General features: G+C 39.6%; 1 protein-coding gene across 1 annotated transcript in view; it reads left to right on the top strand.

The window, feature by feature from the left end:
* Positions 1–4,385: 4,385 nt before the first annotated feature.
* Positions 4,386–14,715, top strand: part of BMPR1B (bone morphogenetic protein receptor type 1B) — a gene marked incomplete at its 3' end in the record, with an annotated part of 97,440 nt that continues 87,110 nt past the window's right edge. The window contains exon 1 of the mRNA XM_084204056.1: positions 4,386–4,507. The remainder of the gene's footprint in view (positions 4,508–14,715) is intronic.

The raw sequence follows: 14,715 nt of genomic DNA, 5'->3' as shown, positions 1-14,715 counted from the left end.
CTTAAGCTACTCTAGAGAGACAGATTTCTGGCCTTTTGTTAAGTGGACATTATGTCAACTTTACCGGTGTCTCTAGACCACATGGTATGCAACAAGAATTTTTTGTTGTGCAGTGATACCTGATGCTGAGGCTGAATTTGCTATTCTTATTCTCACTGGGGCTTTATGGGATGCTTTTTTTTCATTTTCTTAAGCTTTTATTTTCATTTTCAAAGCATATATATGTATGTTTATATATATATATGGATATAAAACATAGTAGAGCATCTTCCATAGCTAAAGTGTTTGCATCATACTGCCCTTCAGAGTTTCATGGCAGGTAGACCATTAAAGGCATATCTTTTTACTTGTAAGCAAGGCTGGTGCTATGCAAAAGCATGTAAAGAACCCTAAACCTTTCTACATGATTTCATAAAGACAGAGGAGGATTTGGACCAGGGAGTAAACATGTTTTTATTTCTAATGAGTTAGAATTTTATATTGTGTTTTAGTCCTGCAGGTGAACAGAATCTACCTGCTGTGGCAAAGCAGGAGGTAAAGAGCATCCTCATTTCTCCTTTACTTTACTCCCCAGGCTAATCCCTTCTGCCCCAGCCTCACTGGTATTTTCTTTCTCTGGTGCCAGAACCTACACATCATGTGCATTAAATAATCTGGGCATAGGCCATCCAGTCCAAACTGGGGATTTTGTACTGCAGTCGTGGATGTTTTTTCCAGGTTCTGGGTCATTGACATGGGAAAATCTGCTCAGGAGTGGGCAGTTGCAGCACCCCAGCAGACACAGGGCCACACCCCTACTCCATGCCAGCTGCCCTGCCATTCCAAACAGCAATACCAAATGGTTCTGTACCTATCTCAGAAGATCATGGAGGGGATACGCAGTGACTAACTCCAGTACTTTTTTTTGAGTAAGAAAGCGGCTGGGAGCTAGAAAGGGGTTCATTTCCACAGTCAGGCTGTCTAGAGGCAGGTCCTTAACCTGTTGCCATGTATTTCTTTCTATTATGTGCCTGTTGGGGTCAAAAAAGCAGAGAAAAAATATTGGTCTGTCCTTCTTTAAACTGAAAAGGCTCATATGTGGAAAACTATGCCATAAATTCTAGAATTCTGTGAATTTTTAACTTGGTTGGAAGGTGAAAAGACAAAGGCACAGCTGAAAATGCTAGCTGATTAGTCTTGTGTATAAAATCCATTTAAGGGGCAATAGCAAACTTCTGTATAAAAATTAATTAGAACATAGCCCAGTCAGTTGAGATCAAAGAGCGTACATTTATTGTGAAATATATGGTTGCTGGAGACAATTCATTTTTAATTTATTAGATTCCATAAATTGTTTTCTGATAGGTTAGGAACAGAGATCTATCAAGCTTATTCACATAATGCTGGCTCTGGCAACTAGCTAAGTGAATTATTGTCTTGAAGTATATGCTTACCCTTTAATGGTAGTAGACACAGCAATGAAACTACATGGAAGTAGTGCTAGTGTGTTTTTTAGGACTACAAAAGCACTCCTAGCATAGTAGAACAAATGGATACTAGGAAAATAAAGCCCCACACTTCTCCTGTAAGAGTGACAGAGAAAGTAAACCTTGCTTTCCTCTTACTGGTGTGAGGTCTGGTGTTTTTTTCTGAGATGCATATTTGAAAAGGTGGAAGCTGAGGTGGCTACATCCAAGGTGCTTTCAGGTTCTTGTATTTGTGGATATGAATTTATGGCTACACCCAAGGTGCTTTCAGGTTCTTGTATTTGTGGTGGAATTCCTCTGTGCTGCTATTTTCTACATTGTACTTCATATTTTGCTAGGGACAGAACCACTCTATCCCATTCAGAGCACACCCACCCTTTCACCCCCCTGGTTTAACTTTGCCTTCAGATTGCTCTCATGTGTAGAGTTTGGCCTCATCCTGCTGCTCCACCAGCTGCCCCTGGTAAGAGACCCATAAGGCCTTGGTTATCTCTTGCTTTGTAGTGTTGTTTCATAAACTACTGGAAAAATGTGCAAAAGTCAGATTTTTTGCTCTCCTTTTTCCTTATTTATTTCTGCTTTCATCCACAATATGATACATGCTGTGCTGAAATCAAGGATGTTGTAAAAATTACAATGCATATAGAATTAAAACTTCAGTGTCTGGCTGATCAACTTATAGGCACAGAGACAATAGAAGTATGGGAATGAGAAAAGGAAGGTGAGCAGTATTCTCATGTTTGCAAACCCTTGACTTAACTGCACATTTTGCCTGTTGTTCTTTCAGTGTAACTATTTAGTTTGACCTGTGCTCATTTTATCTCGGTGCAGGTTTGGATTCCCAAACAATAATTCTTCTCTGTGGCTGTAGAAACTAACCATATTTTTATATATTACATAAAACAACAACCTTCATGGGTTTTTTTTCCTTTTTCTGCATTCTGTTCTAATTAATTTTCAAGTACAACTCTTTATGAATTTCAGAGGTGGTCTGATAAAGCAGAACAAGATATTTTAGAGTCAGAAGAATCTTAAAACATCTGCTCTGTAAGGAGACCTGATGGCAGAAGGATGGAGACTGCTTATATATTGTCAGAACTGCATTTGAGTATCCACTATAGGGACATATGCCAGACTCTTCAGGAAAGCAACAGGATTTTTTTAAAATATTGTTTTGATATCTTGGGTCTTTTTTATGTTGTTAAAATGGCAATTTAAATACAATATGCTTGTTCCCCTCTCTTTAATTTACAGAAAGAGTGAGATTCTCAAAAAGAAATTGTCTTTTGGGTACATCTAGGTGTACACATCTAAATCCCATGGAAGGTTGAACAGCATCAGACCATTATTTTCTGAAAAAATAAGCTATTGCAAATCAGCAGGCATGAAGCCAAGTTATAATAGAATAATTTATTATAATTTGATGTAGATGGTGGATAGAATGGATAGATTGTAATTGAAGCTAAGTGAATAATTCCAGTAAATAATTTATTCAATGAATTTATCTTCTTTTCCTGCACAGAGATTGTTTTTGCTCCCCCCCTCTCCCTTCCCTCCTTACATTTTATAGCCCCTGGGGTTTTTTTGTTTAACCAGAGGGATGAGGGCTCTCTTTGTTTCATTATGAGCTGGGCTGTGCTGGCCACTGTGGCAGTGCTGCCATTTCACACCTCTGCAGCCCCAGGTGTGCATGGCTGCATCCCCATACTTGGGGGAAGTCTGGTGGGGCTCTGGGTGGGACATGCACATCACAGCTACAAGGCTTCCAGAGATGTGGGCAATCCTTCAGGGCAGGAATTAGTCATGAAATGAGTGGGCTTTGAGCTTCACAGGTGGGTAGAGGTCAGCAAAGACCTACTCAAGATGGACAAAAAGGGGCTTTCTAGAGCATGGCAATCCAGTTTCACTTGGGCTGTTGACATCTTCAGGTTATGTGCGTGTGTGCATGTGTTCAGTGCAGGGGAGGTTTGGGTTTGGTTTTCCAGGGCTTGCAGAAGAGAGTAGAAATATTTGTGCCATAAAAATTCCTTCCAAGAAAATGTCTCCAGTCCAAGGAATTTGTTTATTGAGCAGGAGCTGTGCTCCCAAAGCCTCGTGCGGTTGTGTTTCTATTACTGCATATGCTAGCATCCTGCTGGTTGGCCAACGTGCTGTGTCCTCATCATGCCTTGTTCTGCCCTTTCTTCTAGGGTTTTTTTCCTAGCTTTTAAAACAGTGTTTCTGGGGTTTTGGGTTTTTAATCAAGCTTTGTCTCTCCTCAGCACCCCATCACTTCTTTGTTAGGAGTTTTGACAAAGATTATTAGATGCATGCACTTTCAAGAATTATTTTTCCCTGGTTCCCCCAAGGACCCAAGCTAAGTCCTCCACCTTTCCTTTAACATTATATGAAGATTTTTGTAAAATTTCATCGCCTTGCTTTGAGTAGTAAAAGAGTTTCATGTCACAAGGACTTATGTTCCTAATTGATATTTGAAGTAGCACTGACTAAAACTAATTGAGCTGTGGAAGCAGGCATCACTTCATCAGGACTATAATGATCACAGATTGCTTAGTGCTCAAGTAAATGAAGCACAGACTGAGACAGGATTCCGCAAAGAGTGGGAACTTGTGATGTTTGATTTTGGAGCTCTGAGCCACCAGCCTGGGATATAGAAATTATATCTTTAATGTAGCAGAACCTATGTATAGTGGTGAACATATCCTACTGTGGTTTATGGATTTACCAAGTTCATCCTCACAGTTACTAGGTCAAAAGGTTTTAATATTATCATTCTGTTCTATGTGTTATCTCTTTGCCTGTCTTGTTTATGTTTATCAGGTTTTAACACAAAAACTCCCTAGACCACAGAATCTGCTCTTCCATGACCTGTCTCACTTTCTCCCGTAGCTCTGACGCACCAGCAGTACCTGTGGAAAAGGGCTTTAATCCTACACTGCATCCTCAGCGTGGGTTTGGAGGGATTTGGCACAAGATCGTTCACCTCCTCTGTGCTGCTGTGGGTCAGACAGCTTGTCATTGAGCAAAACATCAAGTAGCAGGTTTGATTTCTTTGATTTCCTGGAGGCTTGCATTTTTATTTTGACAAAAGTGGAATTGTTTGGTTTTGTATAGATAATCCATATATTCTTCAAAGTGACACAGTTCGTCTTAACCAATTTCAAAACATTTGACAATAATATTACTTTTTAAAGCAAATTATTTTAATGATAGAATGTATGAACAATAGTTTAATCTGTTCAGCAGTCTGGTGTATTTTTTAATAGATTTCTATATTAATATTGGAGCAAAGACAGTAATTTTTGGTGCTTTTACAGCTGTGAAAACATGCCTATTGCAAAAAGAGACTAAACTGTACCAAAGGGCGCACTGTGCCAGCAATATTTAATACTTCATTGTAGGTCTGCTGTTTTAAACATCTGTCCCTCATTTAGTGTATTTTTAATGCAGAATTTTTAGTGTGGGCAAAAATGTAACTTTTTATAGTAAAATACTTTCTCTGCTACTGAGAAAAAAGCAACTTAGGATTCTATGGCAGAAAGTATTTTTAATGATTTATAGGATTTGGGTCATTGGCCTTCAACTTCCATAAAACAGTAAGTCATTTTTATTGAAATGAACACATTTCTAAGAACACGAATGTGGTTGATAAAGGAAGTTTCCCTGAAATAAATATGGAAGCTGGAAAGGGAAAATTACCCTGTAGCACCCTGTACTCTGCTGCACATTATGCGTAAAAAGGAAATAATTCAGGTACTCAGGCTGAGGCAGGTGAGTGCAACTGAGTCCTGCAGGAAAAAGGAATAAATAGAAAATGAGCTGTGTGTGAAAGGTACTGAGGTTATGGCCATCTGATGTGCTTGCCAGTGTTCTACAGGCATCGTAGAATGTTCAGGTTGGAAGGGACCTTAGGAAGTCATCTGATCCCAATCCCATTTTCATATGGTGTGAGATGAGAATGTTGCAAAGATGCACTGGGGTTTTGCTACGAGTGAACAGTCCACCAGCTTGAGAAAGGACTTCCCCTGCTGAGGCTGCACCTCAAATCCTGCGTCTGGTTTTGGGGGCCTTGTGACAAGAAAGACATGGAGGCGCTGGAGTGAGTCCAGAGAAGGGCAGCAGAGCTGGGGCACAGATCTGATGTGGAGCAGATCAGGGAGCTGGGGGTGTTTGGCTTGGAGGAGAGGAGGCTCAGGGGAGACCTTATTGCTGTCTGCAACTGCCTGAAAGGAGGCTGTAGCCAGCTGGGGGTCAGGCTCTTTTGCCAGGTGATGAGCGATAGGACAAGAGGACGCGGCTTCAAGCTGCACCAGAAGCGGAGTAGATTGGATAGATATGAAGAAAAATGTCTTCAGTGAAGGGTCAAGCACTGGGACAGGCTGCCCAGGGAATATACATCCCTGAAAGGTGCCCAATAATGTGTAGATGTGTTGTTTAGGGACATAGTTCAGTGGTGGCCTTGGCAGTGCAGGGTTAATGGCTGGACTCAATGATCTTAGAAGTCTTTTCCAAACTTTATGACTGGCTACAGAAGAGAGCAGTATGTGTGCAGTGTAATTGTTCCACACTAGTGTAATTTCCACTATAATCTTCTGGAAGAAGACTTAGGTGAGTGAATCTTCACAGTTTTTTATGCATGTAAAAATAAGAATATCCTTGTCCTTACAGGATATCCTTCTACGTTAAATAAGTCCACACAAAAGCAGAAGAAACCACAGTGGCTATCATGTACTAAATTAAATTTCCAAATACTTGGCAAGTGCCCATGCTCATCCCATTCAAATATTTATCAGAAATACATCTCAGATTTATTCCTCCCTTTCACAGGTATGAGACCCTCCAACTTACTTTTAAAAAGGACTTATGTTTTTGTTTCTAACAGCACAAAAAAGGTCTATGGTTTGTTTGTTTGTTTTTCCTGCAGTAATGATCCTTAGACATCAATCATCTTGTTTAGATGACATTTTCCTAGATCAGCCTGCTGGAATTAGTTGGTCAATGGGGATGTTTTATCCTGCAAGGTGGGAAAACAAAGACTAGATTTGCTATTTTGATTTGTAAAAGGAACAGTTCAAGAAGGGAACTCTGCATTAGGACTCAAGAATTTAATGGTGAGACTCAATGACACCTTAGTTACTAGGAAAAGTGTTATGGGTCTTGTGAGGGAAGAGAACTTCAAATTATATCCACAGATACATTTAATACAGCTTCCATTTGTTCCTGTCTTATATCTTAGTATAATTAATGGATGAAGATTTACACTCTCTTTGTTATGTGAAGGGATTGTTGAGCTCATATTATTTAGCTCATAATAAGGTTGCCTCAGCTATACCTTCCTTTACCCACTTTGTACAGGTATATTACTACCTGAAAAAGGATTAAGAAACAGGCTAAATGGAGAACTTTCAGAAAACAGAAAAATGCTCTTTCTAATCAGGAAATGCCTCTTGGTTGTGTGTGGTCTGGTTGCACTGGCAGGATTTTTTCAACAAAATATAACAAGACGGGAAAAAAAAAGTCTGATTTTATATACAGAGACTAAATATATCAAATTCTTATTCTTTCTCTTTTTTTTTTTTAAAGGAAATATGTCTTCCATTTGTACAAGTACACGAGGTCAATGTGGAAATTTAACATCTTTTATGTTTGGGGTTTGTCTTTTTAGCAGATCTGTTCTTACAGTTTTCAGTGATGTGGTATGTGGATTAGAATTGTGTCTTTTTTAAGTGATGTTCCTGACTTCAGAACATGCAAGTTAAAAAATAAAAAACACTCAACAGTACACCTGATGCAGCTCCTAATGGCGCTAGAAAAGGAAGCCTGGACCTGACCCTCCTAATTTTCCATAAAAGAAGGAAGTCCACAGGTGCAATGTATTTTAGAAGACCCATTGTCAGCTAGATCACCAATCACTGGAAATTATTAAAAAAGAAGTATCATTAGCATAATTTGTGAAGAACAGAGATTAACTAAGAGCATAAACAATCTATTAATTTGTAATAGAACAAGCATACTTTCGTGGCTGTAGAAGCAGCAAGCATACTCAGGTGATAACACTTAAAAATTTGTCAAAGGCAAAAAAAACCTATTTTTTTTAAATTTTTGATTTATGTACACTCACTACAGTCCGATTTAAAAAAAAAATATGTAAAGGAAGGTATACCTGTGTGGTTTTGAGGATGGCCATTTTGGGCAATTTCTTCTTATAAGAATTCTTCAGGAACAAATCCTGAGTCTGGAATCATCAGGATGTGGTCAAGAGCAAGATCCCAGTTCATAGAGGCATGGGCAGGTTTGGGGTAGGAGCTGTCAGACAGTTCCTGTTATTGGCAATCTGGTCCCCTCTGTCCTTGTAGGAATGCCTGGATTAGGCCTGCAGCTGTACAGGCTTAGTCACTAATTAAGAGAACCTGATTTTAGTGGAGTTACAGCCAGGGTTAAAGCTCTGAGTGAAGCCATTTGAGACATTCAGAGGTACTGACTCAATTCTGGATGCCATTAGGATCACCAAACTTGTCCATGGTAAGACTTGAATGCCCTTTCTCAAGGATATTTAAAATAAATAAAATGTCTCTGAATTATCTTCTTATGTAAAACTGAAAACCAAAAAATATTTTCCCAGCCCTTGCCACTGTATGCATGGATAACTGTGGCTCACATAAGTTTTTAAAACACGTTAGGAACAAAATAACCCGAAAGTATCTAAGTACTAAAGGCTTCATTTGTACCAGGCTCAGCAATGCATTTTTATTTGACTGTATTGTGAGATAAGGTCTGTAAGGCAGCTCCAATGTAATAAAAAGTGCTGATTTCATAGGAGATTGCAAATGACAAGCCCTGTGTCAAATTTAGCTGCTCTTTGGAGATAAAAATGGAAGCACAGAAAACTAAGAGCCCAGTATAATTGAACAGCTTTCTGAACTGTTGCATTTTATATATATAATGTTAGCTTTCTAAGGTGAGGGCCAAAATAAATGTTTGGAGTTCACTCTCAGTTCTGTGGTGCAGCAGAGATTGACATGTGTTCAGGGTTGCATCATGGACACTGGAAAAACCCCGCTCACCACTGGGAGGAATGCGCTCGGCACCGAGCCAAACGCACAGCGTGGAGGCATTCACCTAATTAGTGTTTTAACAGCTGCTTAAGGTTTGTTTCAATGGGAAGAAAATTATTGAGCACAATTTTATGTAATTAGTAGAGCATAAAACACGTGGTGTGTCTAATTAAATGTTTAAAACTATTGACATTACGTAGCTACTGTTGAGGTAAATGAAGTGGAAAATCGTTATGATTTTTTCGGTTGGTAAATTACTCCACAATATGCTCAAAGGCCCATTTGATAAGATGAACTCAATCCTAATGCAGAATGATGAGCACCAGGGCCTTTTCACACCCCACAGGTATGTGGAGGTCTCACCAATTTAACTGGAGGAACTGGCTGGCATTTCAGGGCTTTCAAGTCCTGCCAGCATGCGCTCCACTCTTCAGAGCACACTGTTGAATGCAAGTATGTCCTGCTGCTTTGGTTCACAGCTCCTTTATCCAAAGGGTGACAAACTGTGCATTGTGGAGCTGAAGTCCTCGCTTTCTGATCCCAAAACAATAAAGCCATTGAGTAACGATCCAGCGGGCACTTTAGAAAAGAAGAGGAGCTTGGCATTGCAAGCAAATTTGCTTATTAAACTTGTTGTATTTCACAGTTTGCATTGGTGAAGTATTTGGGCTTTGTTTTGCACTTCTCAAGACAGATAGGGGAGTGCAGTTATATATCATGCAGCATCAGTAGTGTGATTAATTTAAATCCAGTTGTACTACAGGTACTTCACTCTACGCTTGCAGCACCCCCTTCTCATATTTATTGACAAGAGTACTGAAAAATGTTGACAGTAAAATCCAAACTTCTGAGATTCATTTTTTCCCCATTTGAGTCAACACAGTTTTTACCTAACTGATATTTAATGACATGGTTTGTCATGTAAGCCACATTTTTATTTTCTATTTCAAATGCAATAGAGAAGAAATAGCACAAAGACACGAGTGGAGTTTAATTGCAGATGTGACACTGAAACCCAGCAAAGACAATGGAAAAACACAGAATTTACACTGGAAGAACTGAGGATTCATCCCCCCTTTTTGTATTGAGTTGCTTAGCTCTACAAGCTAAGTTTATCGTTATGGCCTTCAGGAAACCATGAAGTAAGGTTAAGCTGTGATTACAAGTTTGCATAAGATGTGCTAGCACTGCCTGCCCTGAAAGGCAGCAGATCACTCTTCTGAGGAGCAGAAGTTGAAGGAGAAGATTCTTATGTGGGGAGGGAGAGGAGTCAAGCTCCTATGAGCAATACCTACTTCCTAGAAAATTAAAACTTTTTTCTGTTATCTATCAGTAACTGGAATTCTCATTGTTCTGGACCTGTTCTCTCAAAACCTCTCTGGTATGGCATGAGAAGTGATCTACGTTTTCCTGATGTACCTCAAAACACAGTAAGAAGTCTGTCTTTTGTTTTGAGGAGCCTTTTCAATCTTAAATGACTTTTTCTGCTATGTAAATTTAGTGACATAAATTTTAAAAGTGCTCTGGGAACTTCATGAAGAGCAGGAGTGGTCACACTTCACAAAACCATGGGAAAGAGGGATCTGGAGAAGCCTGGTGTGTTTTTTTAGCGTGGGGTTTTTGGAGGGCTGTAGCAGCATCAGGGCTGTATGATGCTCTGGGACTTCAGCTATGAGCCGAAAGAGTTAATTTTCAAGTTCATCATGAGCTGTGTTTACTGATCCTTTCTTATTCCTTTGTGATAATTGGCACCTCAGATTCTCTGCTAATTAATTGGGCTGCAAGGGGCAGGTGGCGCCATTCTATTTTGATAATCCCTGTCAGCAATGTCTGTATAATCTCTTTGTTTAATTAAAATGAATTTGTAATAGGGGTGCATGAACTTGCAACAGTTTGGGGTTTTTTTCCCTTCTCTTCCTTTCTCTTTCTCTCCCTCCCTCTTTCTCCCCCTCTCTGCCTCCTCCCTCCTGGCTGTGCTTTGCTTCACTTCAGTGGGCGTTCACTGCTGGGGGCAGTTCTGCACTCTGGAACCACCACAGTCTGTGTGCTATTGTCACTCTGAGGCTCTTTGGAAATGTCTTACCTCATTAACACTCCCCGAGACAGAAGCCATTTATCTTGAAATGTCTTTTCTTTCTTCCCCCCCTTTAAAACAAAGAATATATCTGTGAAGATATTTCAAAACTTTTTCCTACTTTAAGTTAAAGTTCAGAAGGTGCATTGAGGATTAAAATAATTTTAATTAAAACCAAAATATTTAACCATTGAAACACATTACTGTAATTCTTTATCAATTCATTGCTCGTTTATCTCCACAGCCCTGACAAAAATTTCAAGCAAGCAAACAAAATCCAATGCCAAAAGCATTGTTTATCTTAAGACAGTTCAGGCAATATGAGCAAGGCTCAACTTTTTAACACTCTGACTGAGGACAGATTTCAGAATGAAGAGCTGGAAGTTGAAATTTCTGCTACAACACAGACAGTTTCAATGTATGTTTTATTATGATTATTTGAAATTTTTCATGCCAACTCCAAGTACAGAAGTGGATTGCAAGCCTCGTCCTTGAGGAGGCTGCATGGCTTTGAAGGTCCCCTCCTTCTCCAAGTGCCTCCCTGGTGTTTTGTCTAGCTTCTCTTCACATTCCAGGGCACAGGACAGAAAGTCGAAGGAGCTGGAACAAAACACAGGATTTGTTTTACAAACATTTTCAAGGGATGCAAAGGTGAAGGACAGATGACGAAGGCTTCTTGTGTCCTGGAGGGCATTTCACATCAAGTGCTCATCTTGTCCAGTGGCCTGACAGCTTACTTCTGCTGGCTGCTGTTCAAGGGCAAAATTATATACTTCCCTTTTTTTCTTTTTTCTCTTGTGTCTACACAGGAGGAAAGCTAGAGCCTAGCAGAAATCAGAATCCCAATTTTGGCCAAAATTTAACTACTGATAGGTTGCTGAAGGAGTCTGTCAAACTTTTGTAGTAATATGAATGCACACAGTTCCCTAGAATCTAAAAGAGGGGGGTAAGATGTTTTATAGTAGTTTAATTATATGATTATTCCTTCTGTGTTCAGGTGAGGTCACTCAGGAACTGATAGTGGCACTCGTGGCTCCTTTATGTTTATTTGAAAAGGGTGGCACAAAAGATCACTTCTTCAGTGGCATCTGTCTCAGCATTTCCACAGATCCCCAGGACTCTCCTGTTGCAGATATTTTTTCCCTGCTATATTGATGTGGTTACTTGCATTGTGTGCTGAAGCCACAAATCCAGCTCATTTTCCTGTGGTGTGTTTACTAGTGCCACAGATAGGCGTGAGTATCCCTGTTGTACATCCAGAGAACTTGGAAACTGTGAGATGCCAGCAGTGTAGGATGTATTTCATCCTTTCCTACCCATTTCAAGTGTCCCTGGGGTTCTTCCCTTCTTCCTACTGAAAATGCTGCTGGTGGTTTAGTGTGAATAGTTAATGTCGCACAACACTCAAGTCGTCTGTTTGGGATCCTCGCACCCAAGAAGTCAGCTCACATGCAGGAGATGAGGTCCTGAAATTACAGTGAAGAATGTGTTAGAAAGTTCCATTTGGAAGATTTTTTTTAAATAGATGTCAGTGAGCTAGCATTTTCAATGGCAAATTGAAGGATAAGATGGCAAGCATGTCAGCATTCCCCTGCAGTGCTCTGAATGGATGCCCAGAGGTGCCAGCATTTGTAACCTCATCATTAGCCTCACAGTCCTTGCTCTTTGTCAAATATTCCTACTGTCCACACCCAAATGGTCACAGGAAACTGTTTTGATGCAGTAAAGCAAAATAATGTTTCTAATCCTCATCGAATTAGGGAGAAGTTTGAAAACTCAGACTGGCAGGGAAAAAAAAAAGAAATCAAACACAGTCATCAGCTGTCTTGCTGCTATTTGCCCCTTTGCCATACGGGTGCTCTGCAATGCCTTCGTGGCAAGGGAGAGGAAATTGCAGTTCTCTTTCCTGGCGTTGGATGAGCATCATACTAGGAAGGACTTCTGCAACACAGTGAAAAGTAATCCCCAAACTTTTCAGAAACTGGAAATGCATCCAAGGGTTTGCCTGCATGATAGACATTCTTAGAATTTTCTCTTATAAATTGTATCTTTAAGGTACAAGACTGAAGATGTTTAAAGCAGAAAAATATCTCCATGTACAGTAGCAAGGGAAAAAAAAAAAAAAGCTGAAATCCTGAAAACCTCAGGAGGTCCAAAGGAACCTTTCCTCTAACTTGTCATTGAACATAACAACTAGGTATCAGCTCAGCAGCATCTAGCACTTACAGATGGTGTCTATTGCAAGTATGACTCCAGTGCCTTTCCTTTCCTTGGTAATTAAGATGCTGTTGTGTAAAGGGGTAACTTCAAAGTTGTATCTGGGCCCCCCACTCTTCTGGCTTATTAGCACATTTCCTGGAATAGTGGTAGCTTCAAGGTTTTGCTGAGCTCTGTTTGTTTGTGAGTCCAAATGAAAACAATGGGAGAGTTAAAACAACTTCTGAGACATGTGAAGAGCTTTCTTATTTGGGGAGTTAATTGGATTTCTGTCTGCCTGGCTTTAGGTGAAGGATTCCCAGGTATTTCCATTAATTTCATGGTTTCTGTACAAATGTCTCCAGACTGTGACTATTATAGATATGGGGTGTTAATTAACAGGCTCACAATTCAAGTTATGGTACTGGGTTTTAGAGAGATGTCTGTAATATACACAAAGTATAATAACTGATGTGGCTCTGGCAGTGTCTCTAGTCCTCTTGAGTCTCAGGTTTCATGGTTTAGTTCAGATCCTTTTGGTTCCAGACCTAGTTACTGCTAGATTGCCACAGGAAAGTATGGAAATATTTGCTCCCTATTACTCTACAATCTAGAAGTAGAAACTCCTAAAATGCAGCATGTAATCTGTGAAAATCCAACTCTGAATGTGAATCATCTTATATAGGAATTTCTGTCCAAGTTTTAGTGTGGCAAGACCTGCGTGTCTCCCAGAGTGATCCTTCTCCCTCTGCTGAACATCAGCAATAGCAGAATAGCAATTCAATTGTAAAGACTGTTTTGGAATCTTTGAAAGGATTGCATGCATGCTAGAAACTGAATAAAAATCACTCATGCCACAGAGGATGAAATGCCTTCTGAGAATGTGGAATTCCACATCTGAAACATGATTCTGTTCTTGCTCAGATGCATTGAAATGCTAAGACCATTTCTTTGTTTTATAGGTGTTTGCTGCAGAGACTCCAGCTTTGCTGATGTAAAAGCAAGCAGCTAATCCTGTCAAATGGTCCCCTTTAATTGAACTGCTTGTGTCTCATACGTAGATTGTGAATAACAATTTTTAAATTGAGGCTCATAATGTACAAATGGGTGCTCTGAATCATCCAAAACTTTTTTAGGAAGCAATTTTTTCTCTCACCATCTAGAACATGGGGATGAAAGAAATTCTGATTTTTCCTGCCTCGTAAATTCAGCAGTTCAGAGGAATAAGTGTGTCAGCTGGATATCATATAGGAGATCAGTAGCTGAACAAGTAAGTGGTAGTGTAAAAAAGACTGAGCAGTAGCAAAGAGTCATACAGTTGTATAGGGAATGAAGAAGCTGCATTAAAAAAAAATCTACAAATCACTTTAGAACAATAAAAACTGATAACTTTTTCATTTTCTGACAAAGTTATATGTGACAGATACTGACCCCAACTGATGGACATTAGGTAGCCAGTAAATGTGACAAATCACGTTGTACATTATTAATTTAGGTGATTTCTTTTCCACTCCACAGCCAAAAATTTATTATTTGTAGCAGGCAAATACAGTGGCATTGTAGGTACCGTAGACAAGAAACAATGTTTTTAAGTGTTACCAGAATGAATCCATTTGGGCAACTGTTGCAGAGACTTCTACTGTAGAAACTCCACTCTTTGTTGCAAGATTGTCTTTGACCATTTGCATGTTAACATTCCTTTATACATGGTGTCCAGTGCCAACCTCTGACTTACATTTTCAGCAAGGCCAGTATTTCATGTTGATTTTTACTTGTGTTGACTCTTGATAGGATTTAGATGTGAAAGCTCATGCCTTTTTGAATATCTGTGAGGATATTGAGTTGAATCTCTAATACTGCTAGCTATTGACTTTTATTTATTTGTCATCTTTTTTAAGGTTTAAGACCTTTTTTAAGGTCTGAC

Source organism: Fringilla coelebs (assembly GCF_963513975.1).
Source record: "Fringilla coelebs genome assembly, chromosome: 4".
Lineage (NCBI taxonomy): Eukaryota > Metazoa > Chordata > Aves > Passeriformes > Fringillidae > Fringilla > Fringilla coelebs.
This window is presented reverse-complemented; position numbering and strand designations above follow the sequence as displayed.